The sequence below is a fragment of the Ursus arctos genome, unplaced genomic scaffold, assembly GCF_023065955.2.
Source record: "Ursus arctos isolate Adak ecotype North America unplaced genomic scaffold, UrsArc2.0 scaffold_10, whole genome shotgun sequence".
Classification (NCBI taxonomy): Eukaryota; Metazoa; Chordata; class Mammalia; order Carnivora; family Ursidae; genus Ursus; species Ursus arctos.
Window position 1 is genome coordinate 65,688,625 of NW_026622764.1, and position 17,217 is coordinate 65,705,841.

A 17,217-nucleotide genomic window follows, 5' to 3' on the forward strand; every position below is an offset into this window, starting at 1 on the left:
TTGGAAACCATGTCTTTTTTCCTCTTTAAGTTCTACATTGTTCCTGTACTACAAATGAAACTATATTTCAACCTTTAGTATAAGTTTTTAGTGTAGTTGCCTTTTAAAAATCTTGACTTTTTAATTTTTATAAAATGACATGCACATGCTTATTAGTTTAAATGACATGGTGGCTTACACCCTCGTGCGTCTCAAAAAATAGGAGGCTCTTGCAGCTCTACAACTTCCTTTAGTTTAGGGCCCGTGGTTTCCTCACTGTCTCATCTCCCAAACTATAGCCTCTGAAGAAACCCTCCATAGGTATCCCTACTTTCCTCTTCGCCAGGGCTAGACCCTGTCTTACTTCCTTGCTCCAGAGGACTAAAAGAAGGGTTGAGGGAAGTGAGAGTTAAATCATTTTTATAAAACTAGCACCATTCCCAAAGCTTCTTGTTTTGAATTTCCAATAAAGAACAAAAAATAGCAGTTCGCAAAAACATTTTTAGAGCACCTAATGCATAGCAGACACAGTGCTAGTACTGGGATCATAAAGGACACAATTACGATGCTGAAGGAACTATAACCAAATAAAACAATACCAAAGCTTAGGAAGAATTTCTTCATATAGTTCAAAAAAGCATGGGGGCCTGGGTGGCACAGCAGTTAAGCATCTGCCTTCGGCTCAGGGCATGATCCCGGCGTTATGGGATCGAGCCCCACATCAGGCTCCTCCGCTATGAGCCTGCTTCTTCCTCTCCCACTCCCCCTGCTTGTGTTCCCTCTCTCGCTGGCTGTCTCTATCTCTGTCAAATAAATAAAATCTTTAAAACAAACAAACAAAAAAAAAAAAACAAAAAAGCAAGCAGTAATTTCCCTGAATAAGATCATTGCAAAACTAGTGGCTACAAGACTTAAAAAAAAAAAAAATTTTTTTTTAATTCCATATGCAAGTTCAAAAGGAGTTCTCTCCCCAACCCTGGATTTGTATAGGATTATTATGCTACTCGAAAGTAATCATTTCTTGGAAATAATCATGAGTCATTAAAGTGTCTCAGTGAAGTTTGAATTTTTAAAAATCATATTCAGTTTAAGTTTCTAAAAGAGCAACATATTATCCTAATTGTAATGTTTATATTGCTAAAGGAGCAATATTAAGGATTGCCTCACACAAGATATCTCAGATTAATTTAGTGCACACATTAGTTCCCTACAGACCAGCACGAGAGGTGGGAGGATTTCATCTAGTGGGGTGTTGCTTTGATAAATCTGTTTTTCTTTTCACATGATGAATTACCAAATGTCTGTTTCAAGTAAGAAGTCTTTACCTAAGTCTCTTACTCATTATCAGGGAGATAATTTAAGCATGTAGAAGTTCATAGACCTACCATAAGCCCAGAATGTTTAAAATTATTTTATAAAACTCAGTTTATTTCTAGAATGGGAAGTTTATTTCTAGAATGGGAATAAATGAGAAATAAGAATGAGGGAGAAAAAAAGGAAAGAAGGGAAACGAGAGAATGAACGTGCATGGGCAGCATTGTTCACAAATATCTGAACATGGGAGATTTCATGTCTGTGTGGGGTTCCCCATACATACACCTATTAAATTTGATTTTCTCCTGTTAAAAAGACCCAAATATCTAAACATCATTATTCCAAAAGAACAATTAAACATCATTTTGATTTTATACCTTCCATTTCCTTATGAATTTCTTCATACGAAGCCTGATATATTGCAAGTCCACTACATTGTGCAAAATGTCAGTCTTAAGAGCAAACATGACAGTATGAGCTTTCATCTGTTACTACTTTTGCCAGTTCTTGCTTCCCCAGCAAAGAAGCCCTATGTCTGTGGAAGCCCCGCATCCATTGTTCTGTCATGTATGTTTCTAAAGACAAGACAATTTATAATTTTATTATTTCTCTTCACATAAAATTTACAAGCGGTATCTCATAATGACATGCTATTTATAGTCATTTTAATAACAGTATAATATTCCTACTTGTGAGTTGTAAGTTAACCATGGTTATCTTAACTAATCCCCTACTCAGGTGTTTAGGTTGCTTCAAATTTTGTACAATTATGAATAAAGTTACAATTAATATTTTCTCCTCACCCCATTTAGGATTATTTCAAAAAAAAAGATACACAGGAGTATAATTGCAAGGTCTAATTCGGCCATTTATATCAATAAATAATAATAATAAAATTATTGAATCATTCATTTCAATGTGTGTTGTAATGTCTTTTAATATGTACTATAACATATAAGAGGATATTTCTTGGATATTTTTTCAATTACTGTTCTATTCCTACATCAGTATTATAATATTTTTATTATCATAGCCTAAAAATATGATTTAATGTCCAGTATCACTTGTGTAACTCATTTCTCTTCCTTTCAAAATATTCTATGCATTTTTTGTGTATTTAACCTTTCAGATGAACTTTAGAATGATTTTGTCAAACAAATCAAACAAATCAATTATTTTTTTGAGAAACAAAATTATTTTGAAAACAAATCAAACCAAAATTTCCTTATGATTTTCACTGGAATTGCATTAAATCTCTAAAGTAATTTTGACATAACTGACATCCCTGGAGATATTATTTTTGATATGCAGAAATGTAGTTTTTCTAATTTATTTCTACTTTTTTCTCAAAGCTTCATCACTTTTTATTCATGTTAGGCCACAAGTATTTCTCATTAAAGTTATTCTGAAAGTTTATGTGGTTGTTGCTGTGGTAAATATTGACTATTGCATTAATTTTTAACAGATTTATTGAGATATAATTTACATAATAAAAGTCACATTTTAAGTATATAATTCAGTGATTTTTTGGGGGGGGGGGTAGTAAATTATAGAGCTGTTCAACCAGCACCACAATCCGGTCTTAGAACATTTCTGTCACCTCAAAAAAATTTCCTTTCTGTTGATGATTTCAAATTTATTTCTGTTACAGTTGGAGAACATACATTATATGATTTCAGGCCTTTTAAATATATTGGGATGTGTTTTATGGCCTAGCATGTGGTCTATTTTTGAGAATGTTCCACATGCACTTGGGAAGAATGCGCATTCTGTTTTTGTTGGGTGGAGTGTTCTGTAGGTGTCAGTAGGTCAAGTTGACTGATAGTGTGAAGTGTTAAGTGTTCTGTCATGTATGTTTCTAAAGAAATAAGGACATAAAGGGCATCCTTGCTGATTTTCTGTCTAGTTGTTCTATCATATTGCTTCTTGTACTTGGGGGATATATTTCAGGTATGTATACACTTATAATTGCTCTGTTTTCCTGTTGAATTGACCGTTTTATCTTTATAAAATGTCCCTCTTTGTCTCAAGAATTTTTTGGTCTTAAAGTATATTTTCTCTGATATGTATTAATATATTCACTTTAATTCTTTTATGGTTACTATTTGTGTGGTATAACTTTTAAATTCTTTTAACTTTTGGTCTATTTGTGTTTTTGAATTTAAAACCTGCCTTTTGTACACAGCATATAGTTGGATTTTTTTTAATACAGTCTGACAATCTCTGCTTTTTGATCTATTCACACGTAATGAACATATTGATATAGTTGGCCGTCTACTATTTTGGTATCTGTTTTTCATCTGTCTCAAGTCCTTTTTGTCCTCTGTTCCTCTTTAACTGTGTTTATGTTAGATAGATACATCCTAGTCTACTATTTTAATTCATTTTTTAAGACTTTTTTTCATTGTTTCCTTGGTGGCTGCTCTTGGCCTTAAAATAACCAGTAATTTGTTACAATCTACTACAGCTAATCTCAATCTATTTCAGATTAATAATAACAATGCCAGTAAAATATAAAAATTTTGCTCTAACATAGGTATATTTCTTTTCCCTTCATGTTATTGTCATGTATCATTATATAAGCTCAATACCAGTTTAGTAATTATTGTTTTATGCAATTGTCTTTCAAATCAGTTAAGAGGAAGACAAAAATATTTGTCTTTATAAGTGTTTATATAGTATTATAAGTATTTAGATAGTATTTCTGTAGTCCTTTATATTTACCTATGTAATTAGGTAAATTACAAAATTCCACCCCCCCCCCCATATTATGACTTTATGTTTTAGAGAAGTTTGAGGTTTACAACCTAAATCTGAGAGGGGAGGTACAGAGGTTTACTATAGAGCCCCTGCCCCCACACAGGCATAGTCTCCCTCATTACCAACATCCCCCACATTTGTTACCAAGGATGAACCCACATTGGCACCTCATAATCACCCGAAGTCCATAGTTTACCTTAGGGTTCACTCTTCATGTTGCACATTTCAGTGGGTTTGGACCCACGTATGATGTATGTCCATCTTTATAATATTTTACAGAATATTATCACTGCCCTAAAAAAATCCCTGTGTTCTGCTTATTCATCCCCTCCTAACCCCTGCAACCACTGATCTTTATGGTCTTCCTATTTTGCCTTTTCCAGAATGTTATATAGTTGGAGTCATACAGTATATACCCTTTTCAGATTGGCTTCTTCCATTTAGTAATTTGCATAAGTTTCCTCCATGTCTTTCCATGTAATTACTTTTTCCAGTGTTCTTTATTTCTTCATGTGGGTTCAAGTTACCATCTGTTGTCACTTCCTTTCAGCCTGAAGGATTTTCTTTTGTATTTCTTGTAAGGCAGATGTGGTAACAACAAATTCTCTGTCTTTGCTTATCTGAGAATGGTAGTTTTGCCAAATATAGAATTTTTGGTTGATAGTTTTTTCTTTGAATATGTCATTCTGTTGCCTTCCAGCCTCAATTTCTGATGAGAAGTCAGCTCTTAATCTGTGATTCCACTGTTATGTGATGAGTCACTTTTCTCTTGCTGCACACAAGATGTTCTCTTTGTCTTTTGACAGTTTGACTATAATGTATCTCGGTATAAATTTATTTGGGTTAATGCTCTTTGGAGTTTATTGAGCTTCTTGGATTGTACATTAATGTTCATCATCAAATTTGGAAAGTACTTGGTCATCTTTGTTTCACACATTTTCTAACCCACACATTCTTCTCTCTCTCCCTGTCCAGGCCTCTCAATATGTGCATGTTTGTACGTTCCTGTGTCCTACAGGTCCCTGAGACTCTGTTTATTTTTCTTGCTGTTCCTCAGGTTGCATACCACCTGGACAGAAAAGCCATATAGCAATTTGAACGAATTTAATATAAAGAATCATCACCTAGAGCTGGGTATTCAAGTAATGCGGAACTGACTCAAAAAGTAAATAGAACTCTTAAAAAATGCAGGACTAGAGAATTAAGAAGAAGCCATTATCCATAGGTCGGATATTAGAGCACCCAAGAAAGACCCCCCCCCCAACCAAACATAGGTGAGACCCAGATTTGAAGTAGGCTTGACCATGGGTCACCAAATGGCAGAGAAGTCCCTCTGGAGCTACATGGGCAGAACCTGCTGGAAATTCCCCTCTAGGGTGCTGGCAAAATCTCTTCATAAGGAGGTATCTCCCTGGAGACACTCTTCTACCAAATGGCCCAATGGGAATTTCTGGGGGTCAGTGCTGGCCAATGGATGCTGATGGCCATGCAGTACAGGGGATGGGTGCTGGATAAAGCTGCCTGCACTGCAGGAGCTGGGAGCAGGAGAAACCACATATTAGGCTACTACCAAGTAGGCCCGATGGAACCAGAAAGGAAAACCCCTTCTTCCTGCAATGTCCTTCCAGCACCATCTCCTGACAAGGCTTATTGACAGCTGGCAAAAGAAAAGGAAAAAAATTAAAGGTTGCAAATTCATTTTCATAGAACAGGAAAGGAAGAGGAATTTGGAACTGAGAGGCAATATATTAATAATGGGCACACTCCATTCCTTTGGCCAGTTTCATATGCAACTTTACACACATTTGAATTCCTATATAGCAACAAAATATATTTCCAACTAACAAAATACAGCTATCCATATTGCAAGTAAGGAAGCCCTACCCCTTTTCCCCCAAATGAGGAAGTACATAGCCCCAAGTCCCAACAGTTATTGTGTTCAACACAGGCTGCAGTAATAACTTCTCAAAGTCAGCCACAGTTTCACTGAATATTCTGTTACCCAAATACTATAGTGTTAGCTTTCAACAGCTCGTAAAAAAAATGAAAAAGAAAGGGAAGAAAACAGTGTATACAAGTAAACATTGCATATAGCAAGAAGAGAAAAAATATACTAATTTCTGTAATTGTCTCAAGGTTATAGATGATATCTATAGATTCCATTTTTAACTACCCATTCCATTTTCCCTTTACTCTCTGCCAAAACCTTGACTGCTCTGAGTTCTTTACCTAAATGACCCCAAACCTTCATTCGTGAAGGATGTGCATCTTCAATTGTTCTGCCTTTTCTTGGTTGCTATATTTTACATTGACTTTTACTATCGGGCATGAAAGTAATAAGCCATGCCCCTGAGAATCCTCTAGGTTGCAAATATAGTCTTTTTTTGTCTCCAACCCAATTTCTAGTTGGTAATATGGATTAATTGCTGTATCTTTTTTCTCTCTCTTGGTTCAATGATATAGGAGTCCCAAAATGCCAGTTGGCATCGCATCTTCCAATTTGATGGAATGATTTTTGTGTCCCTGATGGAAGCATTTCATGCTTGGGGACTAAGACTGCTAAACTAGAAGAACTCAAAATTAATGGTATGGGAAGCAAAAATTGTGCAAGTGATTTATTACATGTTCACTGCATACTTTCTGGAACCATGTATTTTATAAGGGAAACGGCTACCATGCAATGGTCTCTGATTTAAAGCATCTACTGCATTCTATAAAACATAACCCCATCCTTTTAGGGTGTGGTCTCCCAACTGGCATTATAACGGTTTTCAAAAAGGCATTCCAACTTCCTAAACCAGAATATCCTCCATAAATAATATTCTCTCCTTCATTACATTCCTATTAAGCTATCTAGAATTTATAGGGCATTTCAATGCAAAATTGGTGAAAGAAGAATCCCCTATTTTATCTGAGTTTTAAAAAGAACGACTTAGTATTTTATCTTTAAATAAGATAAAAATGGCTATTGGTTTGAGAGAGACATCTTAACATATGAAAGAGCCTACTACCTTCTAAGTTACACTTTTGAAAAAAAGATTTAAAAATAAGTATGGAAGTTCACTAAATGACTTTTGGAAATCTAATGGATGTAACTGTAAAGATAGTTCTTGTTTTATCTATTGATAAAATGTGATATCAGTACATTTCTCCATACTGAACCATCCTTATTGTATTTGCTTTTGCCGCAGTAACAAACATTCCCCAAATCTTTGTGGCTTAAAAACACAACCATGTTACATTAGGGCTGTAGATTGCAAGCTCTGTTAGAGCTTGTAGACCGACTGCAGACCTGTCCCATTGTCTTCCTATGTCCAGGATGAAGGAGCAACAGTAATTATAGTAGAGTGGAAAAGACAGATTGAAATGAATCATGCAACTGCTCTTAAAGCTTGTGCTTGAAAATGGCAAACCTGACAACCATTCAGATTCCATTGGCCAAAGCAAGCCACATGGTCAAGCCCAATGTCAATGAAGTGGAAAAATACTCCTTCAACAGTCTGATGAAGGGAGAATGAATATTTGTGAAAAGTAATGCAAACTATCATAATTACACTCAAAGAGTAGAACCTTCTTGGTCATGGTAAATTACTCTTTGGATATGCTGTTAAGTCTATTTCATAATATTACATTATGCATAATCATAAGTGAAATCTGTAATTTTTCATGCTCTAAGAGTTTGGTAGGATGGTTATGTTTGCTTAGTAAAAGGAACTGGGTAGCTTTCCATATTTTTTTCTATGTTCTATATATGGAGTTATCTATTCCTCTTAAGGATAAGAGATTTCACCAGCACTATTTAGAACTGAAGGGTTTTGGGGGAAGTAATTAATTTGATAACATAAAGCACATTTTTTTTGTTATTGATAGAATATCATTAAATTTTAAGTAGTTTTGTTTTTTCTAGAAATCATTCACTTCATAATTTTCAAATCTGACAGTGATAAATAATATGTATATATTTAACGTGCTTTGTACATGTTATAACTTCTCTATCATTTCTAATTAACCTGGGATTTTCTGAATTTACTATTTTGTGATTTCTTCACTTTTTTCCTATTTTCTAATGTATTTATTATTACTGCTTTTATTTTTACTCATCTTCCTCTTGCTTTATTTTCTGAATCACTTAATAAAATTTCTCATAAACTAAAAATCTAGCTACAAATTTAATTTAGCAGTATTACATAATTCCATTAAAATGAAAATTTAGTGAGGGTTGTATTTCTGTTCCTTTGTTCGCTAATACCGTCAAGTAGCTAGCACTGTGACTCCGCAGAGAGGAGTTTCACAGGTAACAGTCACTGGAATCTGTTTTGTATTGTTTCCTTTTTGGAATTATGGTTATTTCTGAATTCCAGCAATCTTAGATTTTTGTTTAAATTTTCATTACTTTATCAAATTTGGTGATTCTCAGACTTTAACATCCATCAGGGCTCACTTGCAGAACTCGTTATAACACTGATTTTTAAATTTTAAAACACAGGCTCTACTCTCAGAATTTTTTTTTTTTTAAGATTTTATTTATTTATTTGACACATAGAGACAGCCAGCGAGAGGGAACACAAGCAGGGGGAGTGGGAGAGGAAGAAGCAGGCTCATAGCAGAGGAGCCTGATGTGGGGCTCGATCCCATAACGCCGGGATCACGCCCTGAGCTGAAGGCAGACGCTTAACCGGCTGTGCCACCCAGGCGCCCCTACTCTCAGAATTTCTTATTCAATAGGTTTGGGGCAGGGATCTAGAATTTGTATTTTTAAGAAGTTCCCAGGTAATGTTGAGGTCTCACTGGGTACACACTGTAAGATTCATTGGCATGGTTTATTTCATTTTATGAGAATGTTGATTACTGGCTTCTGCCTTAGAGAATTTATTGAGGTATCTTGGTGACTAGTAATAGATCAATTATGTATGCTGCCCCAGCTGTAGATATTCTGCTGTCTTAATTATGTTTTAAAAATTCTGTCATCATTTACTTTTTGTGTAATTGAGAATAGACTAACAGTTAAGAAGATGTATATTGGCACAGCAAACTGTTGAATTCTCTAAGTTAGTTTATTGTATAGCACAAGAGAGTATAATCTTTTTAAGCATTCCGGGAAATACCTTTTAAAAAATAAAAGACTTATCACAAATTTATAGTTGGTGTAATCAAAATGTACTGGACAAATATGCAGTATCACATCTGCTGGTTACCTATCTCCGCTATTTTCTGAAAGACTTGATTCTGTAAAACCTTACCTACATGGAAATCATTTACTTGAGCCATTACTTTGTGATTCAGGCATCACATCACATTTTCCTTAGCCCACCCAACTTTAGTCCTTTCCATGAAACTGGTATATTGTGTCATTAGGCTTCCTATGCAGTGTTCCACTTTTAAGAAGTGACGGGCCTTGTACGTGTGGATTTTCTTCAACCAATGGTTCCAGTTAAGAATGGCTTCCAAATTCATCAATCAGTTTTGGTGAAGCCTGCTCTGTCCTCTTTTTCTCAATTCTATTTTCTACTTCCAAAAGTCTCAGTTCCTCTGGCTTTAACTCATTTTTTTTCCTCTATGGTATATCTTTGTATTATAGTATTTAAAAATTATCCTATGTCTTGCTTTCTGCCACAAATTCTACTTAATCTGACATTCATACTGATGCATCTTTTAGCGTAATTTAAGGATGCTCACTGCTTCATTCATAGTTTTTCTGAATAATTTTTTAGATGCATCCCTTCTAAGTAGTAAACCATTGGATTTTATTTCATTATACATCCACTTTTTAGTGAGATTTTAAGTGATTTACAATTTTTTACAATTCTTACACAAGTCATTTCATTATAGAAAAATCAGAAAGTACTAGTAATACAAAAAGAAAAATTAGTCAATATATTAAGTTTTTAAAAATGGATTGACATATGAAGGACATTTTTTTCTAATTATGTTTTATAGATTTTAACACAGAGACTTTAACATTGTAATGTAGAAAGAATTATCAGTTGTCTTTTCCTTTGATTTCTGATCACTTTTGTGATTAAAAAAGGTTCTTTCCTGGGGCGCCTGGGTGGCACAGCGGTTAAACGTCTGCCTTCGGCTCAGGGCGTGATCCTGGCGATCCGGGATCGAGCCCCACATCAGGCTCTTCTGCTATGAGCCTACTTCTTCCTCTCCCACTCCCCCTGCTTGTGTTCCCTCTCTCGCTGGCTGTCTCTATCTCTGTCGAATAAATAAATAAAATCTTTAAAAAAAAAAAAAAAGATTCTTTCCTGGGGCGCCTGGGAGGCTTGTTGGTTAAGCTTCCAGGTTATGATTTTGGCTCAGGTCATGATCTTGGGGTCCTGAGACTGAGCCCCGTGTTGGGCTCTGTGCTCAGCAGGGAGTCTGCTTAAGAGTCTTTTTCTGCCCCTCCCCTAGCTCATGCATATGTGTACACTCTTCTCTCTCTGTAAAATGATTTTTTTTTAAAAGTCTTTTCCTATCTAGAGATTAGATACTCATCTGCATTTTCTTCTGATTTTTGGTTTTGCTTTCTTTACATATATTACTTTGTTTAACCTAGAATTTATTTGGTGAATATATGTTTTACTCATTTCAAATGAAAAAATATAATTCTTTTATACAATATTCTTTGGGCATGCTGTATTTAGGGTATTGTAGTAAACATTCAATATTTATAATTATTTTTGTCAAGTATTAGAATTGTTTTAGCTTTATCCCTTCACCTAGCATTACTTACAAACATGAGAACTTATACTCCTAAAACCTGTTATTGTAAGACAGAAATGAAGTATTTAAGACCTTACAGGTAAAGCAGGGTTAGGGGATTGTAGTAATAAGTGAACCTAAAATAATGACAGACAACTCATTAAAGAAATCAACTCCTGGCATTTTCCATACTTTTAAACAGTAATAATCTGCACTGTTCAATTTTCAAAATGCTTTGTGAATGTGTTTTTGCCTTGCTGTAAATATAAGCAGTTTTCCTTGGATCTCCACCAAATAATTCGTGTTTTTTATGATTCAGTTACCTTTTTTAGCTTAGGATAACTGAAGCAGAAAATGCCAGTATATTGTGAGATATTCTTCAGACCTTTCTAATGCATTGCTTTATGTTTGAGATAACTTAATTCCAGTGTAGAAATGACCATGGCAGAACATTGCTCTACCTCTAAAGCTTTCACATGTCTCAATTCCTTTCCTTTGGTTTACTTTGCCTCAGTTCCCTATATCTCTCCCAAGATTACATTACAAAGATATCTACATACACTTGCTCTTCTATACATTTTATCTTAATTTTCTCTTCCCAGGATTCCATGCTTTCATTGTAATTTAAAAAATTATCCTCAAGAAAAATTACTCATGTTTGTAAATACAGTATCCTAAATTCTCACATTTGTGGGAAAAGTACAGGTATGCAAATCCATATTTATAGAATTTTGTACAATAGGAATTATAGTTGGGGAGACATTATATCACTCAACACAAAGTGTTTAATATTAGAAATCTGCTTAATGGGACTCTATTTCATCTGGTATGGAAACACATTTAAGACAGTGGAGTTGATACAATGACTATATAACTAAAGCACCAAGGCTATTGAAGAAAAGCTAGATACAGTTAATTCAGCAGTGTAAATGACTAAGTCTGTTTGATACATGGCTGAAATATTAATAATAAAAGTTTACCATAAAAATTGAAAAAGATCTACTGAAAAATGGCTATTTTTGTGGTAGTATTTAAAAGTCATATAAAAATATCTTTGTATTTTTGCTTTTCCAAAGTACTAATAACTGGCATTGCTCAAACTAGTACAGTAAACTTAGATATTAAAATATTTTATCCATATCAAATGCTAAGGGCTCTAAATGTGACATTACAATAAATATATGATCTGCATCAGTACTTAATACTTTAAAAGAGTTAATTTACTTTATCCACATATCAAATTATATCAGTTATCATTGAAACATGTACAATATGTTAGTCTTGTATTTAATTGATTACAAATAAGAAATGCCATTGTTTTAACAACACAGTAATAAATGTAGCTCACCATCAGGGAGAATAACTATTAAAATGAGTACAGCAGAACAATTAATTCAAATTTACTTCCAAAGAATAACTTAAAAGAAATGATAGGCACTTTGAATGAGATTTAAAACATAACAAGCCAAAAGATTAGAAAGTTTAAGAACTGCAACTCAAACACCATAAAAAGGCAGTATTAAGGCTATAGAGATTCAATTGTCAGTGACTGACAGAAGTATTATATATTGCCAGTATACCAAAAAAAAAAAAAAATGTCCCAGTATGGAGTAAAAATGTGAGTATCAGTAGTGTTAGGTTAAAATGGAAAATATTAACAAGGCTATTGATTGTAGCAAAAATAACATTGGCAAAAAGATATCTAAAAAAGTTAAGACACCGCAAGAGCTGAATCAACTTATTTCAAAATTTCTCTTTGGAGAAATGTTTCTTTCCCCAGATGTTCATTACACATCCATTTAGGTATTATGTTTTTAGAAAGTAGGAGGAAAGATTAAAAACACAGAAAATGGAACCTGAAAGTAATCACTAGAAGATATTTTTGAAAGCAAATCTGACACTGGAGTCCTAATGTAATTACTATGTCAAACTCCACCAATCCTTGACTGAAAGTAAACTACATCATCTCACATGATGCTTTATTACAAAATTAGCCAAGATAAATGACATTAATAGCCATAATAAATAAATGTCATAAATCACTAATATCATTTAGTCAACAAAGCAGGGTTGTTTAATAATGCTCCCCAAATACAACAGGTACCATTTCTAATGAATAATTGGGTTTTATAACACACCTCTTTCTCATGAGTGAATTTGTAACAAGGTTCATTTAAAATAAGGCACAGAACATGTGCCTTTCCTTCCTTGGTTTAAATGGTTAATCAATAATGACTCAGATACAAAGTACTAGGACTCTTAGGGGAATACCATAGTTTTAGGACAGGTGTTCTCAACCTTTTATTTTTTTTTCTTCCTTTTTCTGATGGAGCCTCATTCATGTTATAGGGGAAAAGAAAAGGACTGGAGTCCAGTGTACAAAGTAATAATGATTTTTAAAAAGTGAGAGGTAGAAAACAGTTAAATGATAACACCTGTCAATTACAAAAGTACATATCAATTCATAAATACAAAATGTCACATAATTCTAAAAAAGGTAGTTAATGGAAGAATAGCAGATCAAGAATAGTTAACACATCTCAATATAACACTGATGATACACTGGCAGGAAAGCAACCTTCTTGAATATTATGGAAATTTCAACCGCCTGCATGGGTGCATATAGAGTAAGAGTTTGTAAAGGTGCCAAGAATTGGTGGCACCACACAACTGAGTGGAGTACTGAATTAGAATTCTCTGTTATTTGTGGTAATGCAATAATCTTACTCTATGAATACCAAATTTAGTAAGTCTTAATAACTCATTCAGCAGGTTACTACTAAGAAGCACATAGTTGTCAGTAAAAATGAATCTATGAAATTGGGCTCATTCATATGTAAGTATAAAAAATGAGCCTTGCATTTTTCCATGAAGAGAGCTCTCAAAGCCATGAATTTGCTTTAAAACAAGACTGATTTAGGGAACACAGTGTCTGACATAGAGCTTGAAATAGTGTAGTGGATGGACCTAAAATATACAGAAAAACAAGCACGTGTGATTAATATCTGATTTCATAAAAAGCATATGAAACACAATCTCATTGATCTGATGTAATTTTGTGATAAATTACATTTTAGACAGTATGGAATGATTCCTCAAAGCTTACAATGAATTTCATTCCTTTAATCACTTCAGTGATGTTATTGAAATTGTTTTTGATTCATAAAAACCTTATTGCTAAATTACTGCAAGAGCAACATTTCAATGGGCTTTCTTGATCTTTTATTTTTTTTAAGATTGTATTTCTTTATGGCCCTGTACTGTGTCAGGGTCAAATGCAGTGGCAAAGTTAGGATTTGATAGAATTAAGAGGAAAAGGCCTGCAGAAAAGATGAGGTAAGCCATTTTTACAAAAGAGAGGGCCATTTTTACCAATGAAAGCATTTTGTCCATTTGTGAATGGCATGGTGTGGGTGAAGTTAAGTGGGGTTGGTAGAGGATTCAGAGAAATAAGGGAACTTGGGGATTTGCAAAAGAACTTTGAAAAAGCCTGGCATCTTCCACAGGATAAAATTAGAATGTTTGTTGAAACAATTTTGTCCTTAATTCTAGTAATTTTTTTTTTTAAAGATTTTATTTATTTATTCGACAGAGATAGAGACAGCCAGCGAGAGAGGGAACACAAGCAGGGGGAGTGGGAGAGGAAGAAGCAGGCTCATAGCAGAGGAGCCTGATGTGGGGCTCGATCCCATAACGCCGGGATCACGCCCTGAGCCGAAGGCAGACGCTCAACCGCTGTGCCACCCAGGCGCCCCTCTAGTAATTTCTGATTTACTGACTTTTAGCAGCTAATGTGAGGACAGAAATTACTACAGAATAACTGAAATATTTAGTATACCTGGTATTACAGCACCCTCTATCACATGATCATATACAGAACATTTATATGTAGTAGCCACTTTAATGTGGGAATATTCATTTATGTACAACTTTCCTGGTTCTAGGGCTTAAACTTATTATGTTCCAGCAAAGGGGTCAAAGGCCTACACACTTCTCCAGTTCTAGTATCATCACTCTCTCTCCTGTAATAGCAAAGGGCATTAATGACAAAGCAATTTTGAACTCTAAATTCTTCCAGGTGTGGTTCTAGTACCAACACCTTAAACACCAGGGGAGAATTTATCAAAGCTGTAATTATCCAGCTCTACCCCCAGTCCTTCCCAGTTAGAAACTCAGAGGTTAAGGCCAATCTGTTTTAATATGCCTTTTAGGGACTTCTGATGGATGCTCAAGTTTAGGGACTTCTGATGGATGCTCAAGTTTAAGAACCACTACTCTATTACAGAAAAAATGAGCAGTGGAGCAGTCAAGTCAGTAGGCGCTAATGTACGAATTCTAAAAACTTATCTCACTTTCACTATATACTTTGATATTCACTGAGAACAATCTCATGCTAGTTACCTACTATGGTCAGGCCCACAAGCTTCCAGGGAAATCTAGGTTGTCACCTAAGAATTCATTATCATGGAAGAATTTACCTCGATTTTGCTGACTTTGGGGAAATTATGTTTCCTCTCTGGTTATCTAAAAGAAATATGCCATGCAAACAAATCTATATTCAGCCCGAGCATCTCTGAGGCTGTTTGGGAAATTTCCTTAGCCTGTTTTTCTTTTTTCTTTAATATTTCAAGTTTTTATTTAAATTCTAGTTAGTTAACATATGGTGTAACATTAGTTTCAGGAGAATTTACTGATTCTAGCCTGTTTTTAAAACAAATTATCCACTAAATTCTACGCTTCTCTATAGGCTCCAAACACGTATACACTGTACGCTTTTACGAAAGTGGCTTAATACGTGAAAAGAAACAAAAGCTTTTATATCAGAGGACAATCTAAGATACAAAGCCTGTGCCATCTTCCCACCAAGTGGGAAATAGAAGACCCCATTCCTGACGGACTAAGAAATACATGCGGGGATGAGTGGGAATAGTTCAGGAACAAGGCTTGTGGAAGCATAAAAACAGAGAAACATTTTTTTCCCCTGAGCTTAAAACTAGAGAAAGAAATCCGTTTTCTCTCCATCTGGGAATACGCAGCTACTCCCACAAGCAACCTCCAATTCAAAGTCATAAGAAGTACCTCCTGCGCGGGAACCCGGCAGGGCGGAGACTCGGGTGCCTCCCTTCCGGGGGGGCGAGAAAAAGAAACGCCGGGGCCGCGATTTCTCTGGAAGGTTCCGAGAAAAAGGTGCGCGCGCCCCCTCCGCGGGCAGCGGGAGACGTGGCACCAGATGGCGCTGCCGCACCGAGAGCCGGAGCCTGGGTGACTAAGGGGACGGGAAGAGGCGTCACCGGATCCTTTTCTTCGTGTCCCTCGCCGGAAATGCGCGCTGGCGCCAGCCTCTGGTCCCGGATATTAAGACTTCTGGAGCGTTCCCGCGTGGGGGCGGAGCTAGGACCGGAACCGAACGGCAACCGTAGGGCCTCGGGGCGGAAGCCCCGGGCGGTGCTAGCGGGGGCTGCCTTGTGGTGCGCGCGCCTCTTCAAGGCGGGAGCGCGGGGCTGGGGGAGGTGAGGAACGCGAGGGGCGGGGCCTCGCCATGCGCGTGCGCACTTTTGGGACGTAGTTGCCGCTGGCGTGTGCGTCTTTCTCCATTTTTGCACGTTTGCTGGCCCGGCGAGGCGGAAGTGGTGACGTAGTAGGGGTTTTTCCCCCTCCTTCTCCCGCCCGCGGGCTTTGGATTTCTAGCTGTGAGTCAGGTTTCTGGAAATCTTTGTGGAAAGTTAATGGTATATGAGGTAAAAACTCGAGCTGTATTTTCCTCCTGACTCTAAAGCGATCCAGCTGTTTGCTGGGCGCGGTCCCAGTGCTGGTATGGACCCAGCCTTTCCCTCTAAATCAGCCTTTTCCTCTAAATCTCTGGACCGGCTTGATCCACCCACTCTGTTTAAGCATCAATCATGAGGCAGTAGGGATGTCACAAGGAAAGGAACTCAGGCAAATAGACTATTCCTGTGGAACCGCAGTTATTTAAGGAAGCGTGCTTTTGCTTTTTAACAGTGCTTCTCAAGAATGTGAGGCGTTCAGTGGAGTTTATTTTTCTGTTTTTGTCAGTGTAAACATTTTATATTGTGTTTTTTGTGGTGTAGTCTTGGTCTTGCACACACTTTGTTAACTAAAGGAAGGCTGCTTGTACAAAGCGTTCCAGAGGAAGATTCTGCCGTTTTTCCATTTTTGCACAGTAGAGGCAAACCACTTTTAATGGATAGATGGACCATAGTAACTAGGGAAAAGTGCACTGGCTTTGTTTTGCGTTTAGATGCAGCATGGAAACAACTAAGACCTTGAAAAAAATAAATATGTATCCATCCTGTTCTAGTTTTGATTGTAATTCAATTTTTAAGAAAGATTTTATTTATTTGTCAGAGAGGGAGAGAGAGCACAAGCAGGAGGAGCATCAGGCAGAGGGAGAAGCAGGCTCCCGGCTGACCAGGGAGCCCGATGTGGGACTTGATCCCAGCACCCATGACCTGA

At 36.2% G+C, this 17,217-nt stretch overlaps 1 protein-coding gene and 1 long non-coding RNA gene across 7 annotated transcripts in view; one reads left to right on the plus strand and one right to left on the minus strand.

Annotated features, from left to right (window-relative positions):
* STARD13 (StAR related lipid transfer domain containing 13) overlaps positions 1-17,217 on the plus strand; it is a 513,739-nt gene that overhangs the window by 101,685 nt on the left and 394,837 nt on the right. The window lies entirely within an intron of this gene.
* LOC123000695 (uncharacterized) lies at positions 1,866-16,222 on the minus strand. The gene is made up of 2 exons (XR_006408840.3): positions 15,823-16,222; positions 1,866-5,122 (listed from the first exon to the last, which is right to left on the minus strand). It is a non-coding gene; the product is annotated as an uncharacterized LOC123000695 (long non-coding RNA).